The 15,523-nt window shown below is 48.2% G+C and overlaps 1 protein-coding gene across 3 annotated transcripts in view; it reads right to left on the reverse strand.

Moving 5' to 3' along the window:
* Window positions 1-15,523, reverse strand: part of Tox2 (TOX high mobility group box family member 2) — a 117,071-nt gene that overhangs the window by 28,398 nt on the left and 73,150 nt on the right. The gene's annotated exons all lie outside the window — the stretch shown is intronic.

The raw sequence follows: 15,523 nt of genomic DNA on the forward strand, positions 1-15,523 counted from the left end.
AAATCCTGGTGACAGAGTAGGGAACCGTGGCATCCTGGCACCATTGGTAGAGGAATGGCTGTTACACCCTGTTCTTGGGAAATCGGGGTAGTAGAGCAGGCCTGGTGGGGGCACTTCCTCAAGGGTCCCCAAACCCTCAGCTGCCTTTCCTGTAAAACAGGAGACTCTCTGCTGGTTGTGTAAGCTTGAGACAGCGCAGATGACACAGCATGAGGCAGACAGTGTGTGAAGAAATCCCTAGATACTCGGCTTCCCTGCTCGTCCCACTGGCTCCCCTAACTAGTTACTTGGCAATGGTTACAATAGCTACCTTCTAGGCTGTTACCCATTCAGGTTTGTTACAGCTATGGCGTGCCTCCCCTGTACTGGGCACCTTGGCAATGAACAAGAGAGACCTGCTTCTTGCTCTGGGGAACCTGCATTCCCATGAAGAAGACCAAAGTCACAGAAGACCCGCCTATAAGTATATTTTATTTTCGATAGTGCTAAATGCCATGGAAGAAAATAAGGCAGGAAAGATGAATGGATGGGGAGTAACAGATGGGGATGGGAGGCAATTTTAGAAATAGATGGCCAGACAAGGCCTTGTGTAGAAAGGGACATTTGGGATCCCTCTAAGATGTGTGGGAACAACAGGCATGCAGGCAGCGAAGGAGAGAACTGCAGGCTAAGGGAACAGGTGGGCCAAGAGCCTGCAGTCAGTGCATGCGTAGGAAGGAGGCCTTGGGGAAGATGGGAGTGGGCAGGGGAAGTGGAAGAGCAGGGCAGGGCAACTGTCAGGCCTTTGGCCATGGAGATTTTAGACCCTCGGAGAAATATTCAGCAATTAAAAACAAGTTATTGACACATACAGGACATTCGGAACCACAGACCCAGAGGAGAGGATGACGTGCCCAAGGGTAGACAAGAGGAGAGGAGTCTGAGGTCTCAGCCTGGAGACCTCCTGTCCCTAGAACGTACCCCATGACAGGAGAAGCAGACCGGACAGAAGAGTTTGTCCTGGGAGCTAATGAACTGAGTGTTTGAGCAAGGATGAGAAAGTAATTAATTGTGTCAAAGGTTGATGGCACAGGTGGGATGCAGAGCTTAGTAACGTGGAAGCCATTAAAAGCCAGAATAAGGGCAGTTTTAGGAGGAACTTGAATGAAAACCAAAGGAGGTGTGACAGAATTTGAGAAAAACCAAGACAGCTATTGAAAGGAGCCACTGAAGTTCCAAGCCTCACATCCCTTTACACACACACACACACACACACACACACACACACACACAGAGAGAGAGAGAGAGAGAGAGAGAGAGAGAGAGAGAGAGAGAGAGAGAGAGAGAGAGAGAGAGAGAGAGAGAGAAAGAGAGAGAGAGAGAGAGAATGCTGAATTGGTAAGTTGAGCTGGCCACATAGTTCAAAGGTAGAGTACTTGCTTAGTGTGGGTAATACATAAGATAGTTAACATCGCCTATGGCCTCTACCAACTCCAGTTACGACAATCAAAAAAATATCAAACATCTCCAAGTTGGGTCTAGAATTCCAGCTACTCAGGAAGATGAGGCAGGAATTTTGCAAGTTCAAGGCCAGTGTGGGAAACTTGACCAGATCCTGTCTCAGAATAAAAAGTAGCAAGTGGAGTGGAGCGGTGGAGCCACTGCTTAGCTAGGATGAGGCTCTGCATGGGTTGAACTGTCTGCAGGGTCAGGGAGATGGCTCAGTGGGCAAAGGCATTCACCACCAAGCTTGACAGTCCGAGTTCAACGCACAGGTCCCACATGGCGGAAGGAGCACTGACTGCTGCAAGCTGCCCTCTGACCTCCACATACGTGCTATGGAGTGCGCGCACACACACATCTTGAGCTTATACGGAGAAGAGTTAGAAATAGATCAAAGTGCCAAGTTCACAGGCTGGGCACACAGCTCAGTGAGCAAAGTACCTGGTGTGCAAGCATGAAGACCTGAGTTTGAACCCCCAGAACCTATGTAAATAACCTCAGTGCTCCTATGGCGAGATAGGAGGCAGAGAAGGGCTAATTCCCAACAGCCTGAAGGTCAGCTAGCCTGGGGTCTGCAGGGGCAAACAAGAAGGTAAAAGGAAAGAAGGACACCTAAGGTTGTTCTCTGACCTCTGTATGCATATTATGGCACACACATGCTTACACACACACACACACACACACACACACACACACCATACCTACGAAGATTTAAGTCAAGTTCTTGAGGGAACTTCAAACCATGCAATGCTATGATCCTACCATAAGAGGGCACTGTGGTGGTTTGAATCAGAATGGCCCCTATTTGCTCATCTATTTGAATGCTCGGTCATCAGGGAGTGGAGCTGTTTGAGAAGGATTAGGAGGTGTGGCCTTGCTGGAGGAGGAGGTCTGTCACTAGAAGTGAGTTTTGAGATTTCAAAAGCCCACACAAGGCCCAGTTTCTCTCTCTCTCTCTCTCTCTCTCTCTCTCTCTCTCTCTCTCTCTCTCTCTCTCTCTCTCTATCCCCCTTCCCCCTCTTCCTCTTCCTCTTCCTCTCCCTCCCCCTCTGCCTTCCCCCCTCTCCTCTGGGTCTACTACCTATGGAACAGGAGGTAAAGCTCTCAGCTATTTCTCCAGGGCCATGCCCGTCTGCTTCCCACTATGGTGATCATGGACAAACCCTCTGAAACTGTGAGCCCCAGTTAAATGGTTTTTTTTTTTAAAGTAAGAGTTGACATCATCACTGTGTCTCTTCACAGCCACAGAACAGAGACTAACACAGGCACCACCCATAATCCCACACATGGAGGCATGACCATTACGAAGGCTGCAGAAAACTGGTGGCTCACAGAACGGCTCTGACAGAACAGTCTAGAAATTACAGCAAAAGATGCCATTTCTGGGGTTCTCTAGGAGTCTAAAATGTGAAAATGACTGAAAAGATACTTAGCAAATGGCAAGACTGAAAAAGTACTTGTGGGTAGTAGGGTGGTTTTAATAGATTTCCTTTCTTCTTTAATATTTAAAACAATGGAAACATGGCATTTTAATAAAATCCACAAAGCTCTGTCTGGGGAAGAAAGGAGAAAAAGATGTAAGAACACTTCATTGCGCAATTTATAGGGCACAGCCAATGCCATACTTGGAAAAAATATGTACCGCCATAACCTTTATTATTAAACAATAAACAATAAAAGTAAATGAACAAAGGGACATTAGGTTCAAAAATGAAAAATTGAAGATGCTACAAAGGAAGGTAAGATTAATAAACATAAAGACAGAAATGAATAAATTAAGAGGAAGAAAAATAATAGAATTCAAGCATAACTCTGATGGGCAACTCCAATAAACAACTAAATAAATAAAACAAAGAAAAACTAGCAATGGGGAGATCTCTGGTAGAAAAGAAGTTGGAAAACAGCATTTTAGGAATGTGCCTGGGGCCTAACAGTCATGAGACCCGCAAACACCTTCAATCAGTGCTGACAGCTGAGGAGCCCAGCGTCAGACGTATCTGTTTCCTGAAGCTGGTCTAACCCTGCCACCGAAGTACGAGGAGGTCTGTGGAGATGGCTAGTTGGTTAGGGACTTGCAAGCCTGAGGTGCTGCGTTCATTCCCCAGCATTCACAGGAAAAGCCAGGCATGCCTTAATCCCAATGCCGGGGAGGCAGAGACGGGACAATCTAGCTGAGCCAGTAAGATCTGGACTCAGTGAGAGACCCCTACGGTAGAGGGCCAGGGAGATGGCTCAGCAGGTAAGGGCACTTCCCACTAAGAGTGATGACCTAGGTTCCATCCTCAAGACCTACGAGGTAGAAGAGAACAAATTCCTCCAAGCTGTCCTCAGACAAGGATTGCAAAGCTCTGGGCTTCCAGTGAAGGGCTTGGCACTGGCTGCCAACACCACAGGTGGGCCGCAGCACCTCTGCTGGTTAGCCCCACTCTCCGACAAGAAGATTTTCCTGGAAACACGTGTATCGAAGTCTCCCAGGGAGCACATGCGCCCTCCTGGGGCTTTTCTCCTTAGATGAGCTGTGCCTGTCTAGCTGGCTTTTGTAAAGATTCCTCCAGTTCTACATGGCCAAAACCACATCTGAGAGAAAGAACGGACTTTTTATTATCCAGCCGGAGCAGGGGGGAAAATGACTCCCATAAATCTCAAGTTTTATGTGCTCCTGACTTTCTGCGGAACCATCGATGGCTTCTCAGCTATGCCGATGGTACATTAAAACCTCATTTTCCCAAACATGGTACTGAATATGCACTCGGAGGAGAGGGCCATTATACACAGCAATATCGGTGCTGCAGCTGACGAATGTCGCTGCGATTTCCCCAGAATTCTCTCAGTTCACACTCTGCTGCTGAGCTTGGCATCTTGCCTGGGAGACTGTTAAACACCTGGCCCCTGCGCGCTCCAAGGCCAGGGGGTCACGGCTCCGATTAGCAGCTTGGCAGGGGGTGGAGGGGTGGGTTCCAGAGGGCAGCTAAGCGACCATAAAACATCTCAAACTGTTTCCGAGTCATAGCAGGAGGATGGCGCCTGGGACTGACAGGGAGATCGCTACAGGGTCAAGATTTTTCTCTGACTTTTGCAGCTGTCTTCTTGTCTGTCCCCAAGGCTCAGTCCTAAAGTCACCACATCCAGAAAGCCCTCCCTGACACTGTGGCAGAAGAGGGTGGGGAGAAAGGCATGGAGATTCACAAGGATAGCACTGGGTAAAATATCTAGAAATCTCCCCATCAGGGCTATACATAAGGGACAGAGCATGCCCAAGAAAAGAAGGAGGCATACCACTGCAGAAGAAGGTGGGGCTGGGGAGCCGGCTGTGGACAAGACCCATAAAAGGTTGAGAACCTCACAGCTCAATGCCATTCAAGCTCCTAACCTTTCCTAGCTTCTGGCCCTCTCCCACAATCTGTTTCTGTTTTCTGCCACATTCTTTGTGTCCTCGGTCCAAACCTTCTTGTTTATTTTGTTTGTTTTTGAGACAGGGTCTCATTGTATAGCTCTGGCAGTCCTGGAACTTGCTAAGCAGACCAGGCTAGCCTTGAATTCACAGAGAACCATATGCCTCTACCTCCCTAGTGCAAGGGTTAAAGATGTGGGTCACCACACTTGGTTATATGTTATTTTATTATGTATGTATTATGTATGTATGTGTCATGTGTGCGTGGGGTGATGGTTGAGGCAAGAAGAGGAAGTTGGGTGCCCCTCTCCCCCAGATGGAATTACATGCAGTTGTTGAGTCACCTGATGTGGGTGCTGGGAACCAAACTTGGAATATTTGGGAGAGAAGCAGGTATTCTTAACAATGGAGCCATCTCTCCAGTCCAACACCCTGCCCAACTCTTCTTTATTGCAGAAATCAGACCCCCCCCCCCCCCAGAGATCTCAGCGTGTGTCCTCTAAACTCCCATCCATGCCTACAATAATAGACGCTGCTTGTCTCGGAGCACAGGGAACTTCTAGCTTGGAGTACCCCACACGTCATGTGATTTTCAAGAGCCCGAAAGCCTCCTATCAGAGCGAAACCCACAAAGCAGGTCTCACTCAGTCTTGACTCGCTCACTCTCCATCCGCTCACAGAGAGGTTGCATGGAACCGAGGCCAGGGAGTCAATCTACTTACATTCAGACCTTGACGTCGCATCTTGATAGCTGAGTAGCTAAGTCATTTCTCTCTATGCTTTGCCATCTCAACAACACAACACAAAACAAAAACAAACTCCCAAACATCAAAACAAAAATCCCAGCACTTCCTCCCCAGAGTGGAAGCGTAAAGGAAATAAGAAGTACGAAAGGAGAAGGGCGCCGGGCTCTTAGTCAGTGGTAACGAAGTTAGCAGACCATAGAGAAAAAATGGACTCATTCACTTGGGGGAAGTTCACAAGAAGACTCATAGCCAAACAAAGTGTGCTCTGAGTGCCCCAAATGCCAGGATACACAAGACCACATGTTCATGGGCAGTACCCAAGGCCAGCTACGGAGCTTCTGTTCCTGAGGATAGTTGGGTGGCTGGTCCTTGCTAGTTCTTGCCTGGCATGGAGTTTGTGGGACTGAAATGAGGCAGTCACAGGGAGGGCCACGTGGATGCTAGCCAAAGTCAGGGATTGCCGTTCGAGTACCACCCCCATACCGGGAGCACCCAGGCTATTTTCGCACCTTTCATAGCTTGAGTATCACTCTGGCAATGGCGAACCAGCCCATCCAGTTTAAAGGGTGCCAAGAGCAAAGGCTTGGAGTCCCAAGCGTGGCCTCAGGTTCTGGCTCTGTGATTTTCTAGATAAGTGACTTTGGGCAATTAATTCTCCTTTCCCATTTTGCCCAGTGCTAACCAGACATCCAGATGCCTGTGTTGGAGAAGGTAAACACAGGCTTGGCTCAGATTGTCCCTTGTAGCCTAGAAACGGATAGTGGATCCTTCCATGAGGTCAGCCTGCTCCCACCTGTATGAGGGTGCCCGATACATTCACAGTCTGTGCTGTCGTGTGGGCTCTGGTATGTAAAATTACTGGAGTGGAGAAATGATGTTCACACCCGTGTTTGACCACCTAAGTATGATATCTGGGATCCACATGGTAGGTGGTGAGAACCAGCTCCTGTGAATCATGCTCTGACAGCCACCTGCAGGCCATGGCCTGTGTGCATGATCCCCCCTCCAAACACACTAAATAAATCGAATACAAATCTTACAAAAGACTGATCAAAATATTATTTGTCCTGACTTCAGAGCTTTGTGGCACTCCCTTGTACTGTATGATTGATACCTTTGCCTTTCTCAATCACAGAGCCTAGAGAAGCCTTCTGAGCAGAGGGAACTGTGCCTAATGGCTCCCCCAAGGGACATTTGATAATGTGTAGAAACAGAGTGAGTGCATGTGTGTGTGTGGGGGGGGGGTGTGTGCATGTGCATCTGTCTATCTGTCTGTGGGTGTGTGCATGTCTAAACAGATATACACATACTGATATACATACATGCATGAATGCAGATTGGAGGAGACTCTCCCAAGTCGTTCTTCAGATGCCACCCACCTCTGATTTTTGCTACAGGGTCCCCCCAAACTTGAAGCTCAGTAGGCAGACTAGTCTGCCTGGCCAGCGAACCCCAGGAATCTGCCTGTCTCTGTTGCCCCAGCACTGGGATTACACATGCATAGCACCACACCTGACTTTTTAAACTAGGGGTTCATGGGATCACACTCACGTTCTCACACTTGCAAGACAAGTGCTCTATGGTTTGACTGAGCTACCTCCGTGGTTCTGGAGAGATCGCCTGCTTTTGCCTTTGAGGAGGAGGGAGGGGCTGGACCCTGGGCATAGGGAGTGGCAGCCAGGGCAGCTGACAGTCATCATGCTGCACACAACATGTCCAACATGTCAGTGGGCTGGAGGTTGAGAAATCCTACACTTAAGACACGTATGAGGGCCTCATGGCACACACTGCTACCCTCCCCCTTCCTAAGCCTCCCTTTCTACATTGGACAGATGTTGGGGGAGCAATGGACCCAAACTTTACGCAGAAGGTGCTCAGTAAATGACTGTGCCCCAACCTTGTCCCCATTTAGCACATCCCCAGACTTCAGAGCAAACGGTTCCTAGAAGAGACAGCGTCCCTGGATTCCAAAGAAAACTTCGACACCGCAAAGAACACGCTTTATTCTGCTCTGACCTTCCTTCTCAGAAAAAAACTCCATGAATCTTATCTCTCAACAAATGTGATCCATTCGTGGAGAACCCGGCTGCGTGCTGGCTTATCGCTGCCCTGAGCCCTAACGGGGAGTGAATTTTTATGACCGAGTTGTAAACCTTCGCGGAAACCATTTTTAAAGTAAAAAAAGAAATGCTGACAGCTTCTTAACTACTCTAGTTGCTAAATTAAGCATGAGGGATGGGATGGCGGAGGGCGCAAAAGAAAACAAAAGTACTCAGAAAGAGTTAGTGGAGGTAAAGCGATGTTCATTAAAAATAGAAACACACACTCACACACACTCACACACACACACTCACACACCAATCTTTTGTGTTCAACTTCACACTCGTACATCATAATGTGCCAGTAAAAGGGCATTTCCCCTGAGATAATAAAAGAATTGAATTTTTCCTTATCGGTCATCTATTTTTCTAGCCCAAGCTATTACTCCCGCTCTAGGGTTGCTAGGCAACAAGAAATATTAATAGCAGCTTTTATTAGCTTAGCTTTTGCAGCGGAGAACCAGAATGAGAAAATGGGAGACATAAATGTGTTACATAAATCTTTCAACCTCTCAGAGCTGGTGTTAGTCTCTGTTTTCATAATGATTTATTGAAGTGATGGTTCATTTATGAGCAAAAGGAGTCCGGGATAAGAAGACGGAGCAGTCCCCTGCAGGAGTGTTTGAAAATAAATAATTATAGCAGGGGAGTAAAAGCTGTTTAAAGCCATTTTTCCCTGAGTTTTATAAAATATAAAAAGACACATTTCTTTGGCTTACGGCTTCTGAAAAATAGGGGAAAGAGTTGCACTCGGACTCCAGTGCATACCAAGAATATTTGGGGCCCCTGAGTGTCCCCATTTCTGTCCTTCCAGAGTCCATTTTGGAAATTTGTCTTTCTCCCACTCCTGAGACAAAAACATGGCTCCCTCTGTTTTTCTTGTGATGGGTGCCCCCCACCCCGGCCTGGTCATGGAGCTAAGATGAATTGTTTCTTGGGCCCTCGTTCTTTTAACTAGAGGTGGGGCTGTCACTGGTGTTGGTTTTAAATGCCAAGGCTTGAATGACATCATGCCATCCTACCATAATAGATATGCTCCCTCCCACAACCCCTGACTCCTCCCGCCTCATCTCCAGCCATCAGAGCATCCCTCTTGGTTTTTCAACTGCCCATCTTGTTGATTTGCATTGGCGAACAGACTGGAAACTTGCCACGACAAAGCTTATACCCAGCAGGTCAGGCTGACGGAACTTAGAGAAGACAGAGTCTAGTCACACCTTGTCAATGAGCAGAATGCTTTACTAACTATAGTAAGTTACTGAGGTTGGACCTATTGTGTGCCACTTAGATTCCTCCAATCACAGACTTTCTTCCTACAGGGCAAGCACCTGACCTCCATGGTACAGATGAAGAAATTGGGGCACAGGACGATGAACACCTTGCTCTTGGTTCTTAACTGTGGTCAACCTGAGCACAGGGCCTATAACTGTGACTTTTGGAAGGTGCTAAAAATCAAGAAAGCAAAGCAAAACAAACAAACAAAAAACACCCAGGGAAGCAAAACAGTAAGTGTCCTACTTTTATTTCTATTGCTGTGTGATAAAAATATCCCAACAAAAGCGACTTTTGGGGGTGGCACCAGTAAAATGGCTCAGTGGCTATAGGAGCTGGCTGCCAAGCTTTATGACCTGAATTTGATCCCCAGTTCCACATGGTGGAAGGAGAGGGATTTGGTTCCCTCAGGTTGTCCTCTGAAGGACAGACAGACAGACAGACAGACACACACACACACACACACACACCAAACAAGATAGATGGATGATAGATAGATAGATAGATAGATAGATAGATAGATAGACAGACAGACAGACATGTGATAGATAATTTGTCTTAGGTAAGGTTTATTCTACTGTGATAAACACCATAATCAAAGTAACTTGGTGGAGAAAGGGTTTGTCTTGTCCTCCAGCTTATCGTCCCTCATCCAGTAAAGTCGGGGGCAGGGACTCAAGGAAGGAACCTGGAGGCAGGAACTGAAGCAGAGGCCATGAAGGGGAGCTGCTTACTGGCTTGCTCCTTATGGCTCACTAGCCTGCTTTCTTATAATGTCCAAGACAACCTGCTGAGGGATGGCACCACCACAGTGGGCTGGGCCTTCCCATATCAATCACCAAGAAAATGCCCCACTGGCTTCCCCATAGGCCAATCTGGGGTGCCTTTTTCTCAGTTGAGATTCCCTTTTCCTAAATGACCCAATCGTATGCTAAGGTGGCAAAAAAAAAAAACCCCAAAACCAAAACAAAACAAAAAACAAACAAACAAACAAACAAAAAAAAACTCACCAGGGAAATGCTTTAAAAAATGTTTTAGGGAAAAGGGGGTTTATGTGGTTATTCTGGACCACGGAATATCATTTGGGGGAAGGCAAAGCAGGCAGACACTCAAGCAACTCCTCCCACCATGGCCACAGCTAAACCAGGAAGAAGTGAGCTCCCTGCCTGCTAGCACAACAGGGGATGGTGCCGCCCACAGTGGGTTGGGTCTTCTTACATCAATTAACAATCAATACGATCCCCTGTAGCCATGCACAATCCAACCTGATCTAGACATTTTTCCAGTCGAGACTCTCTTCCAGGTTGGGTAAAGTTGACAGTGAAAGCCACAGGTTACAGAAATGGCCAGCATCCTGTCCCTTTCCTTCTGCAGGGCTCTGCCATTTTTCCCTCGGTGAGGTGGGTTTAGCACTCTATTGCTTGGCTCTCTGGGCTAGTCATGTGACTGACTGGCTTTGGCTTAAAACTGATAAGAAGTTTGAAAGTTTGCACCCTAGGGCTCACCCTTTCTCCAGGCTTCTGGTGATGAGAGACTCATAGCTAAGATACCTCAACTGGTTCCAGAGGACACAAGCCAGGGGCTGAAGTAAGACTATCCTAGACACTGGGCTCAGGAAAATGGTTACCTGACCCCAGAAACCACAAGAGGCAGTTCAACTGACTCAGGAATCATGGGAGATAATTAAAATGAATTGGTTTATGCTGTTAAGGATTGTAGCAATTTGCTACAGGACAGAGCTAACTATACAAGCACAAAACAAAAAACATTCACACATTAAGAATGATAAAAACAGTGGGTTGGCCTTATGTGGGGGAGTTGCCACTCCCACATCACTAAGAAGTTTGGTGGACAGTGGCTTGAGTTGGAGGTCTGTTAAAGACCTACAGAGGTAACACACAGGCTGGGCCCACCACTCCCAGGCTCTAGGCCCAACCCAAGGCTGTGTAGATTCTCTCATGGAAACCATCTCTAAGGCAAGCTGGCCAAGGGCACATAGACTGTGGGTCTGCCTCTAACAACCCCGAGCTACTTCACCTGGGTTGGGAGCCCCCAGGTCCGGCCCAGCTCTAGTGTGCTGGGAGAATAACCCTGATCTGTGAGCACTTCAGAACAGGAGCTAAGGCACAAAGGGACTAAAACTGAGCAGTGGGGACTTTGATCTTAGTTTTTGTAGGTTCCCAACTAGTTGTCACAAGCAGTGGTGGCCCCGGGGAGTCTCCCCACCCCAACCATTTGCTTGCTTAGGTTAGTGGAGCTGGCAAAGCAGCTATGCCACTTTTTCAAAGCTGGGATCCTAAACACAGTTCACTGGTAGGAAAACTGAGGTTGAGGGAGGAGTGGCTTGCCTAAAGTCCCAAGAAATCCAACAAGACACAAAGTGGGGGCTGGGAAGAAGTGTTTGCTGCACAAGAATGGAGATCTGAATTTGGATCCACAATACCTATATAAAAAAGCAGGGGATCTCTGTGCCTGTAATCCAGTGCTAGAAGGCAGAGACTGGAGGATCCTGCGTGCTCTGACCAGACCATTAGCCAATCGTTGAGCTCCAGGGGCAGTGAAAGACCTTGTCTCAACATACAAGGTGGAGAAGGGGCTGGAGAGATGGCTCAGCAGTTAAGAGCACTGGCCGCTCTTGCTGAGGACCTGGGATTGATCCTCAGCACCTACAGGGTGACTCACAGCCATCTCCAACTCTAGTTCCAGGGGATCTAACATCCTCTTCTGGTCTCTAAGAGCAATGTGCATGAGGGGTATGCAGACATACATGCAAACGAACATTCATACACACGTAAACAAATAATTTAAATATAAGGTAGAGAGTGATTAAGAAAGACACTAAGCATCCACTTTCAGCCTTCACACAACTAAGCACACAATCAGAGTCCTCAAAGATGGGAGGAGAATGTTTGCGTGACCTCTGTCCTGCTCCTGCGCTGAGGGGTGGGATGAGACAACAGCGCTCCCGTGGACCAAAGGGCTCAGGATCCCATATGCCTGACCACCATTGTGGCCATGGTGAGTCTGCTTCCACCTGCCCAAGTCTTTCCCTCACCCTTGGGGTATCTCTGGTTCCCCAAAGGCAGGGTTTTCCTTTGTGGTAGAGATGAAGCCCCACCCCTTCCTGGCTTTTACCCCTTTCCCTCAGGACTCAGAGACCCTGAACTGTTTCCCAGAGGATTCCAGAAGTGATCTCAGACTCCACGAACAGCTCTATAAATTCCACTCTCCGAGTTTCTGCGAGCATTTTAGAGGCTGATTTATAAATACAATATCTCTCTCAAAATGAAACAATCAACAAAGGATAAAATTATCGAGTTATGAAGATAGAGGTCAGACGGAGGTACAGCACTTTAAATTAAACTGGCAAAATATATCTTTCATACTAAATTGACTCTTTTTGTCTTGGAAATGAATGTTTAATCAGTTAAGACATGGAAGTTGAGGGGGGAAAGCCGTGAGCATATTTAATTTTGTAAACGGGTCTGGTTCCAGTGTCGTTCGTAATCCCCACTGGTGGCATCAGGAGAGGAGCCGCCTCCACATGCCCGTGAGACTTAATACTCAAGCAGGGGACCAGAAGGCATTGGTGGCCTCTGGAGTCAGCACTACAGGGGCCTCGGCATCGATGAAAAATGACTTCTAAAGAGCCAAGTCTCACCTACTCATGTCGAGATGGCATCTCTGGGAACAACACCTGACATCCAGGCATCCTCTGCACTCCCCGAGCCTGGCTGTGCAATCCTTCACCCTCTGGTCGAAGCGGGAGGTGGTTGGAAGGACTTGGTAGGTGTGACTTCCGGATGTTCGGCTTGAGAGTTGGTGGCGTTTTCACTCGCAAAGACAGCATACAGGCCTGCCTCCTGCCCAACTGTCACTTCGCATGTGAGGGACAGGGTAGTTTACAAGAACCATCTGCTATCCTGTGTTGTGCTGCGACTCCGTCTCTGGCCAAGCCATAGTCAGTATTGCTAACGATGGCCTCGGGCAGACAGGGCCGCTGAGGTACTGGGGTCTTGGTACTCTGCAGAAATTGTGTTTTATCATATTCCCACCCCATGAAGGCCAGCGCTCCCAGATACAAAGTTATTGCTTCCCCCGTCCAAGTCAGATGTCTATTCTAGGCACACGGACCCCACCCACCAGCTGAACATCTACAACATTGTCTGAGAAGCAGACTGCATCTGTTGGCTTTCCAGCATTGAAACAACATCCCTGGGTCAGCTCACAGGGTTAACCAAGGATTGTTTTGACCCGGTGGAGGGAACGCATGGTTTTGGGCCTGTTGAGGGTAGCACAGCATGATGGGAACATATAAGTGAAGGGCCGCATCTGGAGCCAGAGAGAAAAGAGACCAGAATACCACAATTCCTTTGTCCCTAAGGGCTTTCCACTAGGTTCCCCTCTTAAAGGCCCACAGCACCCCATAACACCATCATCCCGGGGTCTGAGTTTTTCATATCGGCTTTGGGGGACAAAACCACATCTGAAACTTCATCACAGACTCTTGATCCTCTCTCTGCTTGCATCTGGTGTATGAACAGGAGTCCCAGAGATCACAAAGCCTGAAGCCACGCCTGGCACTCAGAAGGTGTTCAAGAAGATCTGTTGGCAGGGCAGGTGGGAAAATGCCACAACCTACTAAACATATTAAATCACGGCCAAGTGAGAGGGCTCAGAGAATAAAGGCGCTTGCTGCTAAGTCTGACAGCTGGAGTTTGATCCCTGGAACCCACATGGAGGAATCCTCCAACCTTCACAGGCATGCTGTGGCACATGCATGCACACACATGCCACACACTTAGAAAGAAAAGGTACTAAGTCGTAGTCCTTGGAGCCTGCAAATGTCACAAGAGCAAGTGGGCTTTACAGACAAGTTCAAGCTCAGGACCACAGCATTGACCTAATTCTAGATTAGACCTACAGTCCATCATAAGTGTCCATATGAGAAGGGCAGGGAACTATCATTAATAAAAGAGAAGCCAGAGACCAGGGAGAGATAGAACCACAAGCCAGGGAAGCCTCTAGAACAATGATACTCAACCTGTGAGTCATGTCCCCGGTATCATATCATATATTTAAATTATAATTCATAACAGTAGCAAAATTACAGTTACGAAGTAGTAGTGAAGTAATTTTATGGCTGGGGTCCCCACGCCATGAGGAGCTAGCTGTATCCAAGGGCCGCAGCATTGGGAACATTGAGAACCATTGCTCTGGAAGCTAGAAGAGGTAAAGACGGACACCCTGGAATCTCCTGTGCAAGCACAGATTTCCCAGAACCTTGATTTTGACTTGAGGTACTGGTTTTGGACCTTTGGGGGCTGTGAGTAGTTGGATCTCTGGTGTGTTTGAGCCACCGGTTTGTGGGAATTTGCTAGAGCAGCCATGGAAAGCAGAAGCCTCCAGCCCTCTGAGTCACTCAGTGGAGTGGCCCTCCCTGCTTCTCTCAGTGGAGAGGAGCTCGGTGTGAGAAAGCATTTACAAATCCCTCTGCATTCTGCTTGACACCCAGCAGGTGCTACCATAATCCCTCCTTCACCCACAGAGCTGGCGTGGCACACCCACCCACCCATGCAGCCGCATTGCACACCCACACACACTTCTTGCTCACAGTTCTCCCGAATTCAGAAGTCCTGTTTGTTGTCAAGGCTGCTTGCCTTTTTACCATACCACCCCAGCACACCGTTCTTATCCGGCTTTCCCCTTTGGTGGGGGCCTCTGCCCTGGATAACAAGGTCAGGCTTAGCTCTCATTAAGTAAGGAGGGGATATAAAATTGAACGAACCCCCGCAGTTCTAGACTAATGGAGAGCTGAGACCGTGCATTTGAGACGCATACTAAACGTGCTAGTTGTAAGGAAAGCTGCAAAGGACTGGTTCGCACGGTGTTCGTGTAAGCAATCATTTACTTCCAAGGGAGTCAGGGGTGGTCTGTGATCGACTGACAGCAGGCCTTGTAAGGATCGGAGCTGTTGTGGTCAGGAAGCTTGGGAAGGCCGCTGCGAGACTGGTCACAGTATGGTATGCGTGAAGGCCAGGAGGCAACTACAGGTACTGCCTGCCCACTTGGGTTTTTGGACAGGGTCTCCCATGAGCCTGAAACTTTCCTCGTAGACCTGGTTGTCAGCCTGATATAAGCAGAGGCAAGAAGGTCGTGAGAGTTCAAGGCCAGAGTAAACTGCATAGTGAGACCTTGTCAATAATTAATTAATAACTCAATGACAATGTGTGTTCTGCTCTCCAGGGATCCTGATCTTCTGTCTGTCTCAACAAAGCAGTAGCCCAGTTTCCTCTTCCAAGTGGGTGACTGGTTCAGACTCCGCAGTCATGTGGCTTCCATCTGCTCTGCCCCTGCCATTTTCTCAGCTCATTTTCTAACACATCCTCACTACTCTGGGTGCCTTTGCTGGGGATTTCCTACAACACGAGGCAGGGCAGAGCCGGGCCACATGCTATGAGAGCCATGGTACAGGGATGAGGAGCATCATGGTCCCCACAGGTCCCTGCCCTGGGCTGCCACACTTAGTAAAG

This window comes from Arvicola amphibius, chromosome 5 (genome assembly GCF_903992535.2).
Source record: "Arvicola amphibius chromosome 5, mArvAmp1.2, whole genome shotgun sequence".
Lineage (NCBI taxonomy): Eukaryota > Metazoa > Chordata > Mammalia > Rodentia > Cricetidae > Arvicola > Arvicola amphibius.